Here is an 18643-nt window from a genome sequence, read left to right as displayed (position 1 = left end):
GGAGATCTACAAAGCCAAAATACGAGACCCTTAATGTGGTCAACATGGTAAAAATTATAGCTCTAAAAAAAAAAAATCTAAGAACCACTGTACAAATGATCATCAGTAACGAGAGCTGACAGAATTAATGGATTAATACATACGTTTAATCACCAAAAATGTCACATCAATCCTGTATTAACTTTATAATTACACAAATACTTTTATGCCAGTGCAAAGATGAGGAAGGAGAATCCGACTGGTGTCGTAGGCTTGGTGCCAAATTTTGGTTCAAAAGTCACCCGCTGGAACTTTCCATCTAGCAAAGTCTGCATTTGTATCACGTGCAGCCCTGAAGTATCTCTTTTTCAAAGCACCAGTTCAAAATACCAAAACAAAAACAATTGTGTGATTAAATGCGATTAATCAAAATTCAATAGTGTGATGAATCTGAAAAATCGATTGACAGCCCGAGGGGTCACTGCAACCTCCTAGTCACAAAATGGCGCCTCCTAGAGGATTTTAAGGGCCATCAAAACAGAATGTGAGAGTCTACAGCAGGGGTGCTCAATGTGGCCACTCAACATCACAAATCACAACTTACAGTAAGTAGAAACTTTTTGCCGCGTCTGGCAGTCGTTGGCAATGGCCATGCTAATAATAATGATTATACTTAGTTGCCAGCGGGGATAAGTGAAATTAGTTGCAATATGAATATTACAAATAAGGTGGAGCTGGTGCGACCCTGTGAGAGGTCGCCAAGGCTCAGGAAGTTTTCCTTCACGGAACTGGCGACGCAATACAGGTGGGAAACAAAAGGTTTTTTTCCTTCTTCTTCATCCCACCTTGTCCAGTAGTTATAGAGACAAAAGGCTACTTTTCAAACTTTTCACATTTTTCTTCTTCCGTCTGCACGTGCAGTCTGAGCTTCCTCTGAGGACGAGGAGGAGGAGGAGGAGAAGGAGGACCACTCCTCGTCAAGGAAGACCACTCCTCAATCGACATGACATGAGGATGAAAAGGAGGCTGAGGATGCACTAACCGAGCACCTTTTTTTTCCCCCTCTTTTTCTGGACGGGACCGTTTTTGGGAGGACACACCCGGGGTGAGAGAGCAAGACAAGAGCGATACGTGCGGGAGTGAATGGGGTAAGACAAAACCAAGCCAAAAAAAAAAAAAACATCGGATAAAAGTAAGGTGAGTTGGTTGCACCGACCTGGTCAGTCTCGCATAATTGAATTGGAGGACGTTTAACAAAAGCGTTTTTTTATGTTTTCCAACATAAAATTAACCATCCAATAATTTGCTTTGTCCAGCGCAATCATTATTACCTCGATTTTTACACATTTTACTAGAAAAACAGACAAAACACTTGTCATTTGAGTCATTTTAATTAGATCAAGTTAGATTTCCTTTGAATAACTATTATTACCAAAATAGGGTTGCGACCCAATCCTAATATCAGAGTTTTTTGCTCATGAGAACATGAAAGTTATTTCAGCGGCGATTCTAACTAGTCAGGAATAAAAACAGAACAGCTTTGGTGTTGTCTTTTTCTGATAATCTGAACAGGGTGGCGTTGGTTTGAGCAGCAATACTCCATTTCGTCTGAAAAAAAAAAAAAAAAACAAAAACATTTACCAAAGAGCAATCTTTCTACCAATGGTTAGACCGTTTAGCTTGTGGATGTCACTTTGCTGACTGGTGTAGCTCACTTTTTTTTTTTTCGTCCTCTCAGAACAACTATAATGTTAAGAACAAGAGCATTTTTCTATATTTGAAAATGGTGTCCAATTATGGAAGGGCCCAGCAATGAAACATCTGTCTTGGCAGATTTGAATATTTGTTGGCAAAAGTTGAAAAAGCCCTTGAAGGTCCCTCTCGAAGGTCAGCCATTAAAGTCGAAGGAGCCGTTTGTGTTTTGTCATGTGTCCCATCAGCGACGATGGCCCAGTGGCTGTCAGTCAAGTCAATATTGTTGCTGGTCACCGGTTGTTGCGCCGCTGCTGGCCCGGGGAAAAGTTCCAGTCACCAAGAGGCTCAGGGACTATTCAAAGTGGTGAGCCAACAACACTCCGATGAAACGACAGAATTGACACCGCAGAGACTCAGCGCACACCAAGGAAGCGTACACACCGTTCAACTCGGTCAGTATAACTACAGTTCTTGTCATGGCCGTTCAGTTTAGCTCAGTTCAGTTTACAGCGAAACCTTGAGATACACTATGTTGTGGCATTTGAGCAAGCACAAAGTGTGCAGTAACACATGTAGAGAGGCAATATTGCAATAATCACAAATATATTTTCTTTATCCTCTGCAAAGAACCATTACTATTACTGCCACACAGAGAAGTTTCGACTGACCGTGAGTCGTACGACATTGCCATTCCGTACGTCTGATACGGCCCAGGACTGGCCAAGACACCCACACCGGAATGAGTAGTACAATGTGCATTGTAGTGCAGAATGCATGACAAAAACTGTTTCGATCTTTCAAATTCTTCTCATTATGTCATTAGTGTATGTTTTCATACAGTACAATATTGTAGAAGGGCATTGTTTGAAATAAAAAAACATTACAATTGTTTTTTCAATTTAATTTCTATTGATTTCAGTTAATTTCATTTCGATTCATTTCATTGGGATAAGATCATTTGAGGGCTTTGAATTCTGAGCCCGGACTTTGAAACACATTCAACTCGCAGATGGCAGTACTGTAACTACTGTATAATTTTATTGGCCAAAGGTGATGATCCTCATCGGGGGTTTGAAACATTCCTGAGAATTGTTTGTGCTCCACAACATTTGCACGGGATTCCGCATCGGCCTTAATCGGTCGCAAGGGAATCTTGAAACAGCGGTTCGCAGTTTGATAGATAATTATTATGAGGATCATCTTGGCCAGGGTACAAGTTGATCCAGAACATACTAGATGCGGACGGAAAATGAAAAGGATGTTAGTTTAAAAACAACTTCTCTTCCGCAGGAAGTACAGACATTTCAGTCCCTTGCTACAGAGAGCCTCAGTGTTTAATGCCTTAGTTTTCTTGGAAACAATCCAGTTTTCCAAAATGGGAGCCTGAGATGAATGATGCGAGTCTGACAATCAAAGTGTGACAATTCATTTTCAGTTTTTTGTTTCTTTCGGGTAACAACCCAATCACCTATCACTGCCATCGACCTCACAGCATGTGACTCACACGTGCCCTCCACTGGTCCACTCAGGCGAGAGCGGTCAGAAGCAATAACGTTGAAATTTCCATGTTTCTTGCTTCTTTCTCGGGTGATTCTGTTTTCATTTTATTTCAGCAGCTCAGAGCGCAGATCTGCGGGATAAAGATAAGATCATCAAACACCTGACAGGTCGAGTCCTTCATCTTGTTCTGCGCAAATGCTTTGAAATGTTTCCCTGTACTGGTAGCTTTTCTGTGGGTGCATGCATCAGTGGCATTTCCATCCATTTAAGTAAGGAACGATGATACGAGTGTGACGAATGAGTGTGATCATCGAACAAATAAAATTCACATCTCAAGGCACCGCAGGAGGTAATAACAATGAATCCGATATTCGACACTGAGATGAAAATGTTTTGTCCTCTATAGGTCCTCTCTACGTCAGCCCAAAGTGCAGAAGTCAGTTTCACAGACTTTACCAGATCCGGGACTGTGTGATACCAGCCTGTGAGTAGCTAGACCTGCACCAACTTCAATTACATGACAGTACTCAGCATCGCCTCTCTCCTGAGCCTTTCTACCTGTCTTCTGAACAAAATGTCTACCACATCCACTCTGAACATTCACCCGCTGCATTCTGTCCTCTTTCTGTACTTTTCAAATCTACGATATCGTGTTAAACACTCCAGCAACCACAATACTGTAAAATACGTTTATTTGGAATAGATGAGTACTGACTTATTTCAAGGTAACGGATACCGGTGTAGGCTACAAATGCCTGCCAACGATATTTCAGGTAATAAAATATGAACTCGTTAGGCTAAACTAAGTCCTGGTGCTACAATGCAGCTGAAAATTCATGCAGTATAAAAACCAAATTGGTGAGTTGGCAACAGGATGGATTTAAAAAAAAACCCAAAACATGCAATTCAAGTGAATTTTGTTCAAGTACAAAATACAAAATGTGTTGTATGCTCCATTCCTAGTTCTGAACAGAATAAAGAGGTCAAAGTATTCCAAATGTAAAGTCTCCACAATGGCTCCCAGACAGCTTTAGAATAGATTTTAATGTTCTGCTACTGGTCTATGAATCACTAATTGGTTTAAATCCTGGGCGTACGGTGTTGGCACTGGTTAAAGCGTCTGCCTCACACCTCTGAGGTCCCGGGTTCGATCCCGGACCCGCCTGTCTGGAGTTTGCATGTTCTCCCCGTGCCTGCATGGGTTTTCTCCAGGCACTCCGGTTTCCTCCCACATCCCAAAAACGCGCAACCCTAATTGGACACTAAATTGTCCCTCGGATGGACGGTGTGATTGTGAGTACGAATGCTTGTCTGTCTCCATGTGCCCTGCGATTGGGTGGCCCGTTGACAGCTGGGATAGGCTCCAGCACTCCCGGCGACCCTTGTGAGGATAAGCGGCAAAGAAAATGGATAGTGTAGATCCTCAATGTACTGAAGAACTGCTAATGGAATATAAACCAAGCAGGGATCTGAAATCTACAGACTTGAGTCAAATTGTGGAGTAATGTAATAGTAACGGGGATTTTTTGAAAAGCCTGCCAAATTTGAAGTCATAAATGTAAAAATATTTCTGTAAAATAAGGTTCTAAAATTATGAGAAGTAAGGCTGTTTCTGCATGTAGTCAACCTTTCACCTGTCAATCTAATGTTAGCTTGCGAATATTGTCTTTAGTTAGCTAATAGCTGAATAACCTGTGCCGTTAACTTTCCCGTGCATCTGCTATCTGCTGAGGGCTAAATAACAACAACTCAGAGAGAGGCGCTCATGAATATAACAACCCCTGAGACGTAACAATGTAGTTGTGTTAGAAAATACAATGAGACATACTGTAGGTGGCGCTCGGTGTTAGTTAGGTTGTGGAGGGGATCCCATCCCGGAAAGTATTCGCGCCAGTCTGTTGTTAGTGAGTTGCGACTGTTTATCTCTGCCCAAAATAATATTATAAGTGCCATCCATCATCCGCAGATTTTCACTATTCACGTTCAGGGGTTCCACTGTAACATATTTAAAAACAAATGTCTCAATTTACATCACAAGGTCTGTAAGTTTCTCACTCGTTAGCAGGTCATGAATAATCAAGTAGAAATGTAAAAATGCAAATGTCAATATTCTTAGATATTTGACATCATCACGTGCTCATGTTGTAAATATTTTTATGCTGTCACCCTGTGCAGATTTAAAAAGATGTGCTCGCCTGCTGACCCGACTGGCCAACAGCCTTCGCTGTGCAGAGAGATGAACCCTAAAATGCATGTTACATATTTATTATCCACAGTAGTCATTCACACTATTCACAGTTGTCATTCATAATCAGGGTGCCTTGGCCACTGTATAATCCAATTTCACTTAATTTTTCCAAAGATTATATTTCATCAGATGCAAACATATCTTTGTTTTTCTATCAATGCCTGCAATATGATAGTGATAGGCAAAACAATGAAGTGCTCTTCTCCTATGCAGTAGTTGACCCATGTATCCACATGTACAATACAGTTATAGCTTTGGGTACAATTAAACACACCCAGATTTCATAATACGTTTATTTGTGAATTCATTGAGATGAATATTGTAGTATTTTGTGATTTTATTTTTTCATGTTGTGCCATGAGATGTTTCCTATGCAAGACGGCTCCCTTGGCTCAATAAAGGTTGAAAAACCGCAATCTACAGAAGCATATTGTGTTCCTGTTTTATATTGCTGCCCATTGTGGGTTGTCATAACCTTTTCGTGGAATTGTCAATTCTTTACTGATATAAAGGCATGTTCTCCACAATCTGGGGTATAACAGTGACTCCCCCAAAAAAGGATTAGCTCTTCCCATCCAAGTGGCCCTGCTGTGCGAAATAACCACTGGAAGACGCCTACTGGACTTTAACCCAAAAAGCAGCTTCCCGTCTTCAAAAAGACCCTTTTCCGTCTTTGAAAACAATAACTAAAAGGTAGATTCCTCTGTCCGAGAAGCCCAAGCTAAAATATTGGTACATAATCATCCATCCATCCATCCATCCATCCCTCCATCCATTTTCTTTGCCGCTTATCCCCACAAGGGTCGCGGGGCGTGCTGGAGCCTATCCCACCTGTCAATGGGCAGGAGTCGGGGTACACCCTGAACAGGTTTCCGGCCAATCGGAGGGCACATCGAAACAAACAGCCACACTCACAATCCCACCTCGGGGCAATTTAGAATGTCCAATTAATGTTGCATGTTTTTTGAGTTGTGGGAGGACACCGGAGTGCCCGGAGGAAACCCACGCAGACACGGGGAGAACATGAAGAGTTTGTTTTCAAAACGAGACGTAGGCATTTTTTTCAGATTTACAAAACTTTCATTCGGAGCTGGATAATTTTGGCGCGAGTTTCGTAAATGTGCAAAAAATGCCTATGTCTCGTTTTGAAAACAAACTCTTCACACGTAAACTCCACACTTGCAGGTCCGGGATCGAACGCGGGACCTCAGAACTGTGAGTCCAAAGCTTTCCAGCTGATCCACCGTGATGCCGGTGCATAATCATTTGGGGGAAATTCCCATCTTAACACAAAATCTCAACTTTGCTTTCAATTTCGACTTTCTTTCACTGTTGATTGTGTTATTTTCTTACTCTCGTTATAGTCTGAGTGTTTCCCTAAATCTCCCTTGTAGATGTTTTCTGAGTCTAATAAGGAGACCTCTGTCATCCTGGACTCATATTTCATAAAATATAGCAACCCTTAGATTCTGAGACTGATCAGAAGTTTGCCGCATTTCTCTAAATTTGACTTGTACAAGGAGTGACGTGGTGCTCTCTACGAGACAAAACAGCTTGATTTATAACATCGACTGTCAAATTATGCTAAACCGGAAGCGAAACATGCGTCACTGTTTCGATTTTTTCTCTGAAGATTGTTTTAGCAAAATGCCAATATATGCTACTCTACACGGTTGACATTATTCCTGATCTGAAACCCCTGAATAAGCTTGTCCGATTGCACGTCTGAGCCCACCTGTCAACAAAGAATCTACATTATTTGAACTGTAATATTGGTTTTCCAATAAGGGCCAATCACTCATTCATGTAACAGAATGATTAATCTCATATGAAAGTTCTGTTCTATTCAAATGTGTTGTAGCGCCGGAGAAAAGGAGTCGGAGGCGGAGTGTCGGACACAGAAACAGAACTTGCTTTATTGTTCGACATCACCAAACTACTCGCATAACGGCGGGAACTCTGTTAACCTTTCCTCCGGAAGCGCAACAACAAAAACAGTCCGTGCGGAACCCCGCACCCCAACTCGAGGTCCCGCGGGTGAATTATGTAAACACCACACAAGCCCCCCCAGAATTCACCCATAGTCAAAATCCTTGTGCCGTGGAGGGATGATGACCCGACCCCGGCGAGTGTGCACTGTAGGGGCCGATGGGGGCGGGGCCGCACTGTCCATTGAGTCACGGGACAAGGGCTCAGGCGGGGTCAAGGGTACCCCGGCGGGCGCAGGGGCACAGGGCAAAGGGGGACGACCCCGACGCGGGGGGAGGGCCAACCCCAAAGGCTGGGCAATGTCCAGGTGCGCGGGTTTGACCCTGTCCACGGAAACAGTCTCGGGTCTGCCGCCAATGTCCACGAGCAGGCTCTTATCCCCGTGCTCCAGGACCCTGAACGGCCCGTCGTATGGGGGGCGGAGAGGTCCACGGTGGGCGTCATGACGAACAAACACAAAATCCGCAGAGCGCAGGTGACGGGGCAGCCGGGCAGCTGGGGTGCCATGTTGTGACGTGGGAACCGGCGCAAACCCTTTTGCGGCCTCCAGCAGGGAGGACCGTTGCCTGGCTGCGGACCAGGGCGCTGTGGCGTCCGGGATGAATTCGCCGGGGACCCGCAGTGGCTGGCCGTAGACGAGTTCGGCGGATGAGGACAACAGGTCCTCCTTGGGGGCGCACCTGAGGCCGAGCATGACCCACGGGAGCTTATCCAACCAGTTGCCGTCCGTCAAGCCGGCACGCAGGGCTGCTTTCATGGAGCGGTGGAACCGCTCGCAAAGACCGTTCGCCTGGGGGTGATAGGCGGTAGTGCGGTGCAGCTTGACCCCCAAACTCTCAGCGACTGCGTTCTAGAGTTCAGAGGTAAACTGAGGGCCACGATCTGAAGAAAGGTCGCACGGTGTCCCGAAGCGTGCAACCCACGTGCCGATGAACGCCCGGGCCACGTCTGACGACGTTGTCGAGGAGAGGGGAACGGCTTCGGGCCAGCGGGTCGTCCTGTCCACCATGGTGAGCAAGTAGGTGAATCCGTGCGAGGGAGGAAGTGGACCTACCAAGTCAACGTTGACGTGGTCAAACCTCCTCTCGGGGACAGCAAAGGGCTCCAAGGGGGCTTTTGTGTGGCGATGCACCTTAGCCCGCTGACAGGCCACGCACGAGTCGACCCAGGCCTGCACATCTTTCTTGAGACCGCGCCACACGGACTTCTGGGCCACCAGCCTCACGGGCGGTTTCCTTCTGGGGTGGGAGAGGTTGTGGACCGCCTCGAAAACAGCTCTTCGCCAGTTTGCAGGGACCAGCGGCCGAGGCTGGTCAGCCGAGAGGTCGCACAACAACCTGACGCCTGAGTCACCAACCGCGACTTCCTCCAGGCGCAAACCCGTGTCAGAAGTCTTGAGGGCCTGCACCCCGTGGTCCGAGGCCTGGTCTGCGCTCATGCGGGAGTAGTCGAGACCCAGATGCACAGTGCCGACGATCGCCCTGGAGAGGCAGTCCGCGACCACATTGGATTTGCCGGCGATGTGTTGGATGTCCGTAGTGTACTCAGAGATGAACGACAGTTGGCGTTGCTGGCGGGCGGACCACGGCTCGGCCACCTTGGACATGGCGAAAGTGAGGGGTTTATGGTCCACATATGCCGTGAACTCACGGCCTTCCAATAGGGAGCGGAAGTGGCGGATCGCCAGCCAGAGGCCGAGGAGCTCTCTATCGAACGTGCTGTATTTGGGCTCCCTGGGGACCAGCTGACGGCTGAAAAAGGCAAGCGGTTGCCAGGCGCCGCCGACCCACTGTTCGAATACGGCTCCAACAGCGTACATCGGTAGTGAGAGCGACAGGGGCCCCGTGGGTCGGGTGAGCCAGCATAGCGGCACGACTCAGTGCGGCCTTCGTAGCCTCGAAGGCTTCCATCCTCTCGGCCGTCCATTCAACGTCCCGGTTGGGGGCCTTGTCTTTAAGAGCCTCATAGAGCGGGCGCATGATGTGGGCCGCTCGGCGGATGAACCGGTGGTAGAAAGTCACCATCCCCAGGAACTCCCGGAGGCCCCGAGCCGAGCGAGGTCGGGGAAAAGCGGAGACGGCCTCCACCTTTGCCGGAAGGGGGGCGGCGCCGTTCTTGTCTATGAGGTGCCCGAGGAACTGGATAGAGGGCACCCCGAAAACACACTTTGCCGGGTTGATGATCAGGCCATGCTGCTCAAGTCTTGCGAAGAGGTCGCGGAGGTGCATCAGATGTTCATCCTCCGAGGAGCTGGCGACGAGGATGTCATCCAAATAGACGAACACAAATGGCAAGTCCCTGAGCACAGAATCCATTAAACGCTGGAAAGATTGTGCCGCGTTTTTAAGACCAAACGGCATCCTCAGAAACTCGAACAGTCCAAACGGAGTGATTACAGCTGTCTTGGGAACGTCTGAGGGGTGCACGGGAACCTGGTGATACCCGCGCACCAGGTCGACCTTGGAGAACAAGATTTTGCCTGCCAGGTGGGCTGAGAAGTCCTGAATGTGTGGAACAGGGTAGCGGTCGGGCGTAGTGGCGTCGTTAAGGCGGCGGTAGTCACCACACGGTCGCCACCCCCCACTCGGTTTAGGGACGATGTGTAGTGGCGAGGCCCACGGGCTATCCGAGCGGCGGACGATGCCCAGACGCTCCATGTTGGCAAACTCGGACTTAGCGACTGCTAGCTTCTCGGGATCAAGCCGTCGGGCCCTCGCGTGGATCGGGGGGCCCTTGGTCTCAATGTGGTGCTCGACCCCATGTTTAGTCGTGGTAGAGGAGAAAGTGGGCCGTGTCAAGGCAGGGAACTCACCAAGGAGGAGTTGGTATTTGGTGCCGTCCGATAGCGAACTGGAGAGACCACCATAAGTCGCCTCATTGCGGACGCAGGCGACCGTGGAAAAAGTCAGTGCATCCACCAGACGGCCCCTCTTAACATCCACCAGCAGCCCGTGGGCACAAAAAAAATCAGCGCCGAGGAGAGGGAATGAGACATCCGCAGTGACAAAGTCCCATGTGAAGCGCTGACTCCCGAAACACAAGTCCACAGTCCTCATGCCATAAGAGCGGATAGGGGAGCCATTAGCGGAAAGTAGGGGTGGCCCATGAGTCCCGCCAGCGGCGTCCTCCGCAGTGGCCGTCAGGACGCTCCTCTGGGCGCCGGTGTCACAAAGGAATTTGCGCCCGGAAAGGTTGTCCTTGACGAACAGCAGCCGGCTCTTCGCGCCCACGCTCACGGCCGCTGCGAAGCGTGGGCTTTGGCGTTTCCCGACGCGTCGTAGTTGCAAGGGGCGCGGCACCTCTTCGCTTTCGCACCGAAACGGGCATGGAAGTAGCACAAGCCTGTGCCAGCACGGCCGTCGGTGCCGAAGGGGCCCCTGCTGGATGCCACCCCCCGCCCGAAGGTGAGTAACTGCGCGTCGCGGCCAGCGTCTCAGGGGAGAAGCGCTGGGTTGCCAGGAAGAAACGGTCGGCCTCCTCGGCCAGGGCCCGGGGCTCAGTGATAGTACTGTTCGCGAGCGCCGTCTGAACATGCGGTGGCATTTGCCTGAGAAACAGTTCCATGAAAATGAAATTGGGCTCTTCCGTGCCCAGCAGGTTTAGCATCATTTCCATGAGTTCGGAAGGTTTGCTGTCCCCCAGTCCATTAATAGCCAACAGACGTCGGGCACGTTCCGGCCGTGAAAGTTCAAAAACCTTGAGAAGGTGAGCCTTGATCCCAGCATACTTATCTCGGGCCGGGGGAGAGGTGATGAAGTTCACTGCTCTGGCCGCCGTTGAGCTCCCGAGTGCTGAGACAACGTGGTAGTAACGCGTGGAATCATCTGAGATGCCGCGGAGGGCGAACTGAGCCTCAGTCTGTGCGAACCACGCTGCCGCGGACGTCTCCCAAAACTCCGGCAATTTGAGGATGGCGGTTGCCATGTTCGTTTCAGTCTCGAAAACGCCGGGACTGACGTCGGGGTCACCAGTGTAGCGCCGGAGAAAAGGAGTCGGAGGCGGAGTGTCGGACACAGAAACAGAACTTGCTTTATTGTTCGACATCACCAAACTACTCGCATAACGGCGGGAACTCTGTTAACCTTTCCTCCGGAAGCGCAACAACAAAAACAGTCCGTGCGGAACCCCGCACCCCAACTCGAGGTCCCGCGGGTGAATTATGTAAACACCACAGTGTCTTGTTTTTTTTTTTTTTGTTTAGTTTTTTCCCCACTGGATTTATTGCATGTGATTTTGGGATGTCCCAGATGTCACTCTGCTTACTACAGTGTGTCTATTTATGTGGTTAAATGATGCTAAATTATAAACATGATTTGATGGCCCAAGACAAATGAATTGATCAAGTCAATAATTTTTACATCCATCCATGCATATTCTGTGGCACTTATCGTCACCAGGTCGGCGGGCGTGCTGGAGCCTATGCCAGCTGACTCTGGGCTGGCTGCGGGGTACACGTGGAGCTGATTGCCAGCCAATGGCAGGGCACATATAAACCAACAACTATTTACACTCACATTCCCAGCTAAAGGCAATTTAAAGACTTCAATTAACCTACCATGTATGCTTTTGGAATGTGGGAGGAAACCGGAGTACCCGGAGAAAACCCGTGCAGGCTTAAATTCACACTTTACATATATCCAAATCCAACCTTTGGTTGTGAAGCAAGGTACACTTGAATTGGTTGCCGGCAAATCGCAGGACACTCATAGACAAGCTCACCCATTCCCACTGGACAATTTAGAGTCTTCAATTAACCTGTCATGCAGATTTTTGGGGAATGTGGGAGGTAAGATAGCATACCTGAAAAAAGCAGCGCAAGCACAAAGAAAACAAGCAAACTACCCACAGAAAGGCTGCAGGTCATACTTGGACCGAAGACCTCAGAACTGTTAAGCAAATGTACGGACCAGTTATTCTCCGTGCCGCCTCAGTGGGGGAGCTTGGCAAATAAGCATTTTAAAAACAACTCATAACTGCAAATCGATTCCCACTGTTCAGTCATTTGTCATTATTTGGCTGTTATGTTTGAGATCTTTCTAATTGTGCCGCGGGCACGATTAAACGGTGCTTAAATGATTCACCAAAGAACCGGACCGGAGTTCACTATCAAGTTTCCATTTTGCACAATCAAAGTAAAATTTATAATGAGATTACTTTTACCTTTTAATTAGTTTGAAGTGCAGGGAGTCCTCGGGTTAAGACGGTCTCAACCTAAGACGTTTTGACTTAACAACGCCCGTCCCCTGTCCTCCATTTTGTCTGGCTGATGCTTGTCTGTTTTTGTGCGCCGGGAGTATCTTTGCATTTTTTTTGCCCTCCTTTTCAGACATTATCACCCCAAACAAGAAAGCGGTCTTTTAGCAATGCTTCTGCAGCCGAAAGAAAATCCATTACCATGAAAACGAAGCTCAAGATCATAAAAAGATTGGAGAAAGGAGAGACGCCAACACCACCAAGACTTCAGTCGGTCGACCGTGGTGACAGTTATTAAAGACAAAGCCCGTAACTTAGCGCTTGTGAAGGGTTCCGTTCCTACGTCGTGTACAATGATCACAAAACAAGGATCTTTGATACTTGTCGAGATGGAGAGGATTGAGGACCAGGTTCCTTTGCAATAGCTAAGCACAGCCTCCCCTTTTTCTTCTTCTTCTCCATCCACCTCTCAGCAGTAATGCTAAGTACAGCATCTGGTTTGTTTCAGTTTATTTGTTTTTATACAAAGTCTTTTGATGTAAATTCTGACTTTAATGGTCGAAATTCGAGTTAAGTCGTTACTCCAGGAACGGATCTCAGTCGTAGACCGAGGACTCCATGTACTCCACTTATTTTCACAGTGAGTGGGGCCTCTGGGTGTGCCACTTCACATGTGGCGTGACTAGCTATTCGAGCATCTCCTTGAATATCAAGTATACGTTGTTCATAGCAGAGCACGCCCATCATCAGGTTTGTGTGTAATCAAGTTGGCGCAAGCATCAAGGGTGGCAATATTCGCGTCGTCAGTCAGCTGTAGCTGCACTACGACAGGCAGAGCCGCATTGCTGCATTCATGTTGACTTTGGCCAAAGGTCTGTGATTGCCAAATGTTTCTTTTGCTTGAAAGTTTAGGATCAACAAACAGAAGCTCGTCCCAACCTGAGATAAGTCCAAAGTCAGAGTCATTAAATAAATACAAGTGTGAAAGAAGAAGACGATTGGCTGCAACTCTTATGGTTATGGTCACTGTGGGACTCAGCTTTCCAACACAATCAAGTGGGTCAGTGCAATACCAAATTTTATTTTGGGAGGAACAAATCCATGGGCAGGACCCCCATATTACGAAAGACTCTAATATGAGTTGTGAGTGTAGTTGTTTGTCTACAGATGACCTGCAATACAGGTTCGACCTCTCCCCTCACCCAGAGTCACTTGGCATAGGCGCAACCCTTGTGAACTCCAGTTCAAATTGTTTAAACCCAGCTCATCTCAGACCACTTTCGGTGTTGCTCAGGTTTCTCAGTTCTTGGCTCCCTTCTGTCTTCTTCCCCTTGGCAGTCCTCTGTAAAGATCCCATCAATGACACGCAAAGCAAATGACACTCAGCTCTACCATTTTGCTCGGCTTCAAAGCTTAGAAAAGCTTAAAAGTTTCACTTATGTAGCTACGATATTCATTTAAATTACAATTTAATTGAGTCATATTTTTAATTATATTTTAAAATGTTCTTATATTAACACATTGTTATTGTTCAAACGCCATAATGTTAAAGTGGCTCACAATAATATTCTATACACTTTTCAGGAAGTAAAAGTCTTGTTGGGCTGAAGTAGTAGTACCATGCCACTAAATTTTAATGTTTAATGTCATCAGGGCAGTACTTGGAGGGTCAAGTAATTTTTGTGATAGTACTTTGTGTTTGCCACTGCACTAGAATTTGTCTGGCATGTTTGGATACACGTGCTCAGCGCCCATCAAGGCACATGTGAGACGTTTGCACCAGAGGGCTTTTTTCCACGCTGGGTTTGTTTCGAGACAATTGAGTGTTTTATGTCGTATTTATTTTGCAAAGCTTATGAATAGCAAGCGTGACAAACGCTTTCGAAGATTTGCAGCTGGTGAATAGCTAGAGGGGATACGGCCTTGGGAATTCAAACATGGCAGTCCTTTCACCAGCCCTCTTTAAAGAGGATTTGTTAGAAACATGAATGTTGGGCATAAACCATGACAAGGTATATGAGACCTTTTGCGCAAAGGATGGCCCGTGGGCTACAACTGGCCCAACCTTCCTCTGTGACCGGCCGGCGCAGTCTTATGAAGTCAAAATAAAATGTATAGTAACTTTCTTTCAGGTTGTCGGGTTATGGGTTGCTACAGCGAAACATATTTGTCTATTTATTGTATATTTGTCTGGCACAGTGTTTATGCCAGATGCCCTTCTTGACACAACCCCTTCTCAGGGAGTTAGGGCCCAAGTGGGATACAAACTCTGGACCCCTGGTTTTACTAATCCGAAAGCAACGCTCTAAGCACTGAGCTATTTTGATGTGCACATGGATGGTTGAGGGAAGAGGGAAATTTGCGCTGGTAGTGATTTGAGAACTAATACATGTACATGTTTTTAAGATGTGGGAGGAAACCAGAGTTCTTGAGCGAAAGAAAACGTGCAAAATTGTCATTTTAACCTTGAGTCTTACTTTGAAGGAGTCGTACAGACGACCTGGACACCATTGTGTCATATTTGATTTTGTCTAAGAGAGACTAATATGAGCTAGCTGTTTGTGCGTATAATGTCAGCACCTCTTGAAAATAAAGGAAAAATATTTCTAATGTAGAGATGTTTTTGTGACTACTAATTAAATTGTGATTTAATGTTAATATGTGTGAATACAGTAATTTATTTTAATATCACTGATTATATTTTTTCCAACAGTTTTTAATATAAACGTTGACTTTGTGATTAGTGTTAACAATAGCCACATAATATCAGCCAATTAAAACAATTATTCTTTTTCTCTTCTTTCGGCTTGTCCTGTTAGGGGTCGCCACAGCGTGTCATCTTTTTCCACCTAAGCCTATCTCGTGCATCTTCCTCTCTAACACCCACCGTCCTCATGTCTTCTCTCACAACATCCATCAACCTTCTCTTTGATCTTCCTCTCGCCCTTTTGCCTGGCAGCCCCATCCTCAGCGCCCTTCTACCAATATACTCACTCTCTCGTCTCTGAACATGTCCAAAACATCGAAGTCTCCTCTCTCGAATCTTGTCTCCGAAACATCCAACTTTGGCTGCCCCTCTAATGAACTCATTTCTAATCCCATCAAACCTGCTCACTCCAAGCGAGAACCTCAACATCTTCATTTCTGCCACCTCCAGTTCTGCTTCCTATTGTGTCTTCAGTGCCTCCGTCTCTAATCCGTACATCAAGGCCGGCCTCACCACTTTTTTATAAACTTTGGCCTTCATCCTAGCAGAGGCTCTTCTGTCACGTAACACACCAGACACCTTCCGCCAGCTCTTCCAACCTGCTTGGACCCGTTTCTTCACTTCCTTACCAGACTCACCATTGTTCTGGATTTTTGACCCCAAGTATTTGAAGTCGTCTCTTCCCCGTGTAGCATCACCATTCCCCTTCCACCAGTCTCATTCATGCACATATATTCTGTTTTACTCTGATTAACTTTCAGCCCTCTCTTTTCCAGTCTATTCCTCCCCCTAACTGTTCCTGCTCCCTGCTTTTACTGCAGATCACAGTGCCAAAAACCATGGTCCAATGGGGATTCCAGTCTAACCTCGTCTGTCACCCTATCAATTACCACTGCAAACAGCAAGGGGGTCAGAGCTCATCCCTGATGCAGTCCCACCTCAACCTTAAATTCTTCTGTCACACCTTCACCACCTCTACCTTTCCCCAATGTTGTATCTCAATGTATTCATTTCGCCTCTTCTCGGTCCTCTCAGTGTCCCACTTCTTCTTCGCTAGCCTCTTTCCTTGTATGACTTCCTGTATTTTGGGGATTCCACCACCAAGTCTCCTTCTCCCCTTTCTTAGCAGAAGACACACTAAGTACTCTTCTGTCTGTGTCTCTGATCACCTTTTCTGTAGTAGTCCAGTCTTCCAGGAGCTCCTCCTGTTCACCGAGAGCGTGTCTCACCTCTTTCCGAAAGGCTGCACAGCACTACCTTTCTCGGCTTCCACTTTATGCTACCTTTGTCTTCTTAATCTTCCTCCCCACCAACAGAGTCATCCTACACACCACCATCCGATGCGGTCGAGTTACACTCCCCCCTACCACTACCTCATAGTCGGTAACCTCCTTCTGAACAAAATGTAATCCCCCTGTGTGCTTCTACCTCCACTTTTGTAGGTCATCCCATGTTCCTGCCTCTTCTGGAAAAAAGTGTTCATGACTGCAATTTCCATCCTTTTTTGCAAAGTCCACCAACCACCTGTCCCTTAAACTTCCTTTCCTGGATGCCCTACGTACCCATCACTTCTTCGTCAGCCCTGTTTCCTTCGCCAACATGTCCATTACAATCTGCACCAATCACAACTCTCTCTGTGTTTGGGATACTCAGATCCACTTCAACTAGTTACTTCCAGTATTTCTTTTTCACCTCTAGGTCACATCCTACCTGTGGGGCACAGCTGCTCATCACATTAGAGTATACATAACACCCTCAATCTCAAATTTCAACCTCATCACTTAATCTGATACTCTTTTCACCTCCAAAACAATAACCCCGACTCCATTTCTCTCTCCTTCTACTCCATGGTAAAATAATTTAAACCTTGCTCCCTAAACTTCTAGCCTTACTATCTTTCCGCCTGCTCTCTTGGATGCACAAGATATCAAACTTTCTCCTAATCATCATATCAACCAACTCCTGAGCTTTTCCTGTCACAGTCCTAACATTCAAAATCCCTTCTAGTCTCGGTGCTTTCCTCTGCTCTTCCTCCTCTTCTTCATCTTTGACCCACAGTGGCTGAATTTCCACTGACGCTCTGCAGGTTAACGGTGTCAGGGGCGGGAGTTGTTAACCCGGGCCACGACCAATCCAGTTTGGAATTCTTTAGATGCTCATATTTGTTTGGCAAGGTTTTAAGATGGATGCCCTTCCTGACGCAACCCTCTGCATTTATCCAGGCTTGGGACCGGCCTACAGACTGCACTTGCTTATGCCCCCGTAGGGCTGCATTACACAAAAACAATACAATTTATTGTTTTTATAAGAATACATTAAATTCATATTTCACACAATTGAGTTAGCGTGTTGGATTAGCCAACAACAAGAGTTTTCTGTTTCAGTTTTTCACATAGCCCTTTTAAAAAAATAACCGCCTGCCCCTGCCTTTGAACATTTCTTCCATATCCCTGATATCCATCTTTAAGTCCTTGTACTAGTATTCTCTCTATCTTGACTCGTGTGGCAATTCAGCACACTGGTGGAACAACTAGGGTGCACTTGCTGAATGCCTGTTACAGTTATATTCCTTCTACTTCTGTATGATATTTCTGTACATCTAGAATGACAAGGGAATCCCAGTCAAACAACTACTGGGATTCGTGAGACAAAACTATAATCTTGTTGACATGTGTAAACGCTTCACTTGTAGTGCCAGTAGCCCATGGTCAACTAGTGCAGAGTTTAGCCCCTCTAGCAACATATACAATACCTGTAGGTCCCAAATTAGTTAACCCACAGTCTCTTGTCGCTTCCCACTGGCTGTTAAAAGTTCTAGTAATTGGCACTTTTCTCAATAGCTACACATTTTCCTATATTTTCTATAATTCTTGTCCTCACTGAGGTCATGTGAGCTGGAGCCTATCCCATTTGACTTTGGGCTGGGAGCAGCGTGCAACCTGAACTGGTCGCCAGCCAGTGGATAAACACAAAGACAAACAACCATTCACATGCAGACCTTTGGACTATTTAGTTTTCAATCAAACTATTGTACCTATTTTTAAAATGTGGGAGGAAACCAGAGTTCTTGAGGGGAAAAAAATTGCAGAGGTTTACGGAGGTTAAGTGTGAACACAGTCGCTTCCATGTATGTTCCATGGAGATGACTCCGTCCTCTTTTTTTTTTTTTCAATGACAGTTAATGAATGCAAGTTTGTGTAAAACGAGGGGTCCTTTATTTAATTATTGATATTTGTGTTGAATACTTGCTGAAAAAATTGATGGATTCCGGCAAAATAACGTGACGCCGAACACACTTCCGCGTTCACGAGCCATAAAAACTATGTAGGATT

This window comes from Syngnathoides biaculeatus, chromosome 2 (assembly GCF_019802595.1).
Source record: "Syngnathoides biaculeatus isolate LvHL_M chromosome 2, ASM1980259v1, whole genome shotgun sequence".
In the NCBI taxonomy this organism is placed as follows: domain Eukaryota; kingdom Metazoa; phylum Chordata; class Actinopteri; order Syngnathiformes; family Syngnathidae; genus Syngnathoides; species Syngnathoides biaculeatus.
Note: the sequence above shows the minus strand (reverse complement) of the source record.